The sequence below is a fragment of the Manis pentadactyla genome, chromosome 12, assembly GCF_030020395.1.
Source record: "Manis pentadactyla isolate mManPen7 chromosome 12, mManPen7.hap1, whole genome shotgun sequence".
NCBI classification, from domain to species: Eukaryota; Metazoa; Chordata; class Mammalia; order Pholidota; family Manidae; genus Manis; species Manis pentadactyla.
The window spans coordinates 20,292,453-20,297,875 of NC_080030.1; the positions used below are offsets into that span (position 1 = coordinate 20,292,453).

General features: G+C 39.9%; 1 pseudogene; it reads left to right on the forward strand.

Annotated features, from left to right (window-relative positions):
- Positions 1 to 3,773: 3,773 nt before the first annotated feature.
- LOC130680101 (olfactory receptor-like protein OLF4) lies at positions 3,774 to 4,720 on the forward strand (annotated as a pseudogene).
- Positions 4,721 to 5,423: the final 703 nt, after the last annotated feature.

Genomic DNA, 5,423 nt, shown 5'->3' on the forward strand with positions numbered 1-5,423 from the left:
CTATAGACGTCTGTGAGGTCCATCTGTTCTAATGTATTGTTCAGTGTCTCTGTCTCCTTAATTATTTTCTGTATGGTTGACCTGTCCCTTGGAGTGAATGCTGTGTTAAAGTCTCCTAAAATGAATGCATTGAATTCTATTTTTGTCTTTAATTCTGTTAGTATTTGTTTCACATATGTGGGTGCTCCTATGTTGGGTGCACAGATATTAATAATGATTATATCCTCTTGTTGGACTGACCCCCTTCATATATTATATTATGTCCTTCTTTGTCTTTTGTTACTTTCTTTGCTTTGAAGTCAATTTTATCTGATACAAGTATTGCAACTCCTGCTCTTTTCCTCCCAATTAGTTGCATGAAATACCCTTTTCCATCCCTTCACTTTTAGTCTGTGTATATCTTTTGGGTTTGAAGTGAGTTTCTTGTAGGCAGCATATTGATTAGTATTGCTTTTTTGTCTATTCTCTAACTCTATGTCCTTTGATTGTTGCATTCATTCCATTTACATTTAGGGTGATTGTCAGTAGATACATACTTATTGACATTGTAGGTTTTGGCTTCGTAGTTACGAATGGTTCAAATGCAGCTTCTTTTCTATCTAACAATCTCACTTAACTTGCTTATTATGCTATTGTAAACACAATCTTAAGATTATTTTTTTCTCTTCCTTCTTTTTCTTCTTCCTACACTCTTTATATGTTAGGTGTCATCATCTGTTCTCTGTATCCCCTGACTGACTTTGTGGGTAACTGATTTAATTTTGCATTTGATTAGTAATTAATTGGTCTACATCCTTTACTGTGGCTTTATTTTTTCTTGTGACAGCTATTTAGCCTTAGGAGCACTTCCATCTGTAGCAGTCACTTTAAAATACACTGCCAGTGCCTACCAGGGGGAAATAATTCTTTCCTACTTCCTGGCTGCATCACTGCCTCCACTGCCAGGGCCAGTGGGCCAAGCAAACAGAAAGGAGCCTCTGCCTTATGAAAATTTAGCTGCATAGTTGGGGCTGCCCTTTGGCTGGCTTGTTGTGATGGCAAGGGCAGCAGATGTGTGGGTTGGTTCCTGCCAGGAGGAAGGAATGGCAGTCTGAATATAGGTGTTGAGGCTCTCAACACTGTGTTGCCAGTGAGTGTAATAAAGCATCTGAAGGTGCTGGAAGGTTACAACCTGCTGGGCTTAGTGTGACAGGATGATTTTGCCCACCTGCCTTTTCTCCTGAGAAACAAACTTTGCATAATACTTTCCCCTTTATCACCCTTCTGACTGTTGAGAAGGCTTTCAAAGTGTTTCCTTTTATTTTATCAAAGAATGGTCAGATGTGTGTTCCTGTTCTCCACAAGCAGCCTGAATCACAATCTCCAAGTATTGTGCCTGTCTTTGCTTTCCAACTCCTCTAATCTCCAGAGAACCATGTACTGTGGATTTGTGATCCTGGAAAAGATCCCCAGGGTGTGGGTGTTTAGCAGTCCTGGGCTTCTTTTCCCTCCATGCTGTTTCTCTTCCTTTGGCCTGTGAGTTGGCGTGGGGGTAGGGCTTGTGTTCTGCTGGATCTTGGCTTTGCTGCTTTACCTTTTTCCTCAGATAGAGGCAGTCTGTTGTGGTCTTTGTGTCATTCTTTCAGGATTAGTTGTATTTGCTATATTTTCATTTATATGTGGTTTTGGGAGGAGGTTTCTGCCTCACTTCTCCCAGTGCCTTCTTTTTGCCCCCATTTACTACTTTTTTATATCTTGTTTCAGTAACTAATTCATCATTCAATTTGCTTATGACAGTTGTTTGAAACTACTCATTTAGACCTGTTTTTTATCCCTTCATTCTTCCCATTTTTAACTTATCAGATTCTTGGATTTGTTTCTATGTAAGTACATATGTATCACATACCTTTATACCAAGTACAGAGATGAACATATCAGGTGAAGTCTGCTGTTTTGGATCATGTATTAGAACAGCAAGGACAGACTACAATGTCATAGATGTCTCTATAACATAATGCCATCTGGCATAGTCAGATGAAGAAGTTTTTTGGTATAAAAAATAACTTCTATGGTGTGGAATAAATATAGAAGGTCTGTGGAGTTCTTTGCCCATTTCAAAGTCCAGAAGCAGGACTAGACTGTGCCCAGTGGATTTGTCAAAAATGAGTTCAACCCAATATGAAAGAGAAAAAAAAGATGCCACCTAAGAAATTGGAGAAGGGTGCTGACTTCTTCCCCTATGAGACCCTATAAAAATGAAGTTTCAAATAACTCTGGGCTTGGCATAGGACAAACAAGTATTCTAGCACTTGATATTAAAAGTGTCTGTCTTTGCTTATAACGTGTATTTTCCTTTGTGAGGAGGTTATTTGTCCCTTTGCTCATTTACTCATATATAAATGAGGTAGGCTGTTTGACTCCAACAGGCATCATTAGTATTGTCCTTTGGAAAAGTTTATTTTTGTTCTCAATGTATTTTCTGGGCATCTAGGGAACATAATCAGTGTTCAATGGCTGCCAGAACTAATTAAGATTATTCTCCCTCACAGTCTCTTAGGGACCACCTGAGCTTCTAAGATCAGTGTTCTTCCTCATCCATTTCAGGCTTCTGACTCTCTCTGTCTCTGTCTTTCTCCATTTTTGAGCACAATTTTAATGTTTCATTAAATACATGACAGTAAATGACATTCCAAATATGGCGACCAAGTGTATTTGCCCATGGGAGGCCTTAGAATTGTAAATCCTGGGCACTGCTTCTGTATCCCAGAGGACAAAGATCATTGATCTGGGCCACTTGGTTTCTGTCCATTCCTAGACTAGTCAGTAAGGCTAGAGCTTAGAAACACATGGAGATAACACACTAAGGACATCATGGTGTGCCAGATGCCTGTGTGTGTGTGTGTGTGTGAGTGTGTGTGTGTGTGTGAACATCCTCAGGAAAGGGGTACTTAGGGTCGTACATTCCAAGGTGAGTCTTACAATATGGGGGTCGGTTCTCAATCAAGAGAAGGTACTGCACAGAGAATTTGTTTTAATTCATGAATGCATTTGCAGCAGGACTGTAAGAGGTATTGTGGATGAGGAAGTCCATGTGCCTTGAGGTTTCAGGACCACTAATCTCCTGACCATGTCTGACACCACCACTCTTCAAACTCCCTCATGCCCATCATGTTGCAATTCTGACTTCACCTTCTCTGAGTTGAACATTTGAAACAAGCACCTTCCTCAAGGCCTTTGCATTGGCAATTTCCTCTGCCGAGCACACACTTCCCCATCTAATTTTTCATCTGTGTTCTTCTCATACTTGAGGTTTCTGTTCAATTGTCCCCTTATTTGCAGACCTTGCCTAAATAGCAATGGAAAATAGAACATCCTATCACTCCCTACTTATACCTGTTTTCCTTTTCTTCACACTGACTGTTACCACCTGCAGCATTATGTTATTTTATTATTTGCTAATTTACTCTTTCTCCTTCATTTAATTGTAGAGACTTTTCCTTCTAGGGCCTATGTTCATTGCATACACAGTGCCTACAACAGAGTCAGCATTCATTTGTATTCATGGGATCCTGAAGGATTTCCCATTAAAACTGTAGAATGCATGGCCCCTCAAGGGAAAAAGACGATTGGGCCAAAAATTCCATATAAAAAGTGGCCCAAGGGACACCTTAAATAGGACCATGTGAAAAATATTAAAATTAATTTATTCACTGAAATACTAATTGTAGCATTTTAACTATGTGAACAATGCAAGTTTGAGTAAAAATTACTGATTTTTTTTCATCTTTCCTGGAAGTCATCTCTACCATATGGACCTAGGAAATGATACCCAAATTTCTGGATTTCTTCTTCTTGGATTTTCAGAGGAACCAGCCCTGCAGCTCCTCGTATTTGGACTTTTCCTCTCCATGTACCTGATCACAGTGTTTGGGAACCTGCTCATCATCTTGGCTGTCGGTAAAGACTCCCACCTGCACACACCCATGTACTTCTTCCTCTCCAGCCTGTCCTTTGTAGACATATGTTTCACCACCACCACCATCCCCAAGATGCTGTGGAACACCCAGACAGAGAGCAAAGCTATAAGCTATGAAGGTGCATCACCCAGATTTATTTTCTTATACTCTTTGCAGTGTTGGATGTCTTTCTTCTCACTGTGATGGCCTATGACCATTATGTGACCATCTGTCACCCCCTGCATTACACAGTCATCATGAACCCCCAGCTCTGTGAATTGCTGGTCCTGGTGTCCTGGATCATGAGTACCCTGAATTCCTTGTTACAAAGCTTAATGATGTTACGTCTCTCCTTTTGTACAAACTTGGAAATCCCACACTTCTTTTGTGAGCTCAATGAGATGATCCAACTTGCCTGTTCAGACACCTTTCTTAATAACCTGGTGATGTACTTTGCAGCTGTCCTTCTGTGTGGTGGTCCCTTTGCAGGGATCCTTTATTCTTACTCTAAGATAGTTTCCTCCATATGTAGAATATCATCATCTGAGGGCAAGTATAAAGCATTTTCTACATGTGCATCTCATCTCTCCGTTGTCTCCCTATTTTATTGTACAATGCTTGGGGTGTACCTTAGCTCTGCTGCTACCCAGAGCTCACACTCAAGTGCAATAGCTTCAGTGATGTACACTGTGGTCACACCCATGCTGAACCCCTTCATCTACAGTCTCAGGAATAAAGATATAAAAATGGCTCTGAGAAGATTCATTGGTATGCTTGTCATATAAGACCAGTTGTCCTGGAGATGAAGAATTTCTCATGACTTCATGGGTCAAAGCCTCAGAAAGAGAAAGTACTACTCTTTGATCACATCGCGGAAATAGAGCTTGCTCTATTTCCTTATTTATTTTTGAATTATATCATATCTTGACATATCAACACATATATAGGTAATTTATTTTTTAAGTGTGCAATATTCCATACAAAAGATGTAACGTAATTTATGGAAGCATTTCCTTATTGAGGGATGCTTAGATGGTCTCATTTCCTAATACTGCAGATAATACTTCAGATTGTGGCTCAAGATGGCCAAGTGAGTACACGAGTTCCTTTCTTTTTCCACCCAAGATTATATCAAGATGATAGTAAGGGAATAAGAGAGGATATAACCCACAAACTCCAAGAAAACAGGAGTTGGCGGACTTCAGTAAATGATTTTTAAAAATTTCTGAAAGCAGATGCAAGAATGTTCACTAATAGAGCAGAGGAAATCACAGCCTAGGGAAGAGAGGGAACTGTGATGAGGAGAGGCCAGCCTGCTTGTCAACTGGCAAGGTTTACTCAACAGGGCCATCTTTGAAATGGATATCTCAGATATCAAAACTCACTGTCATCACTTAAAATGCAATAAAAACCTTAAAATCGGGCACTTACTCTACAAAGATGCTACTGTGCTATATAAATGCTTCTTCATTTTATTCAGCTTGTCCT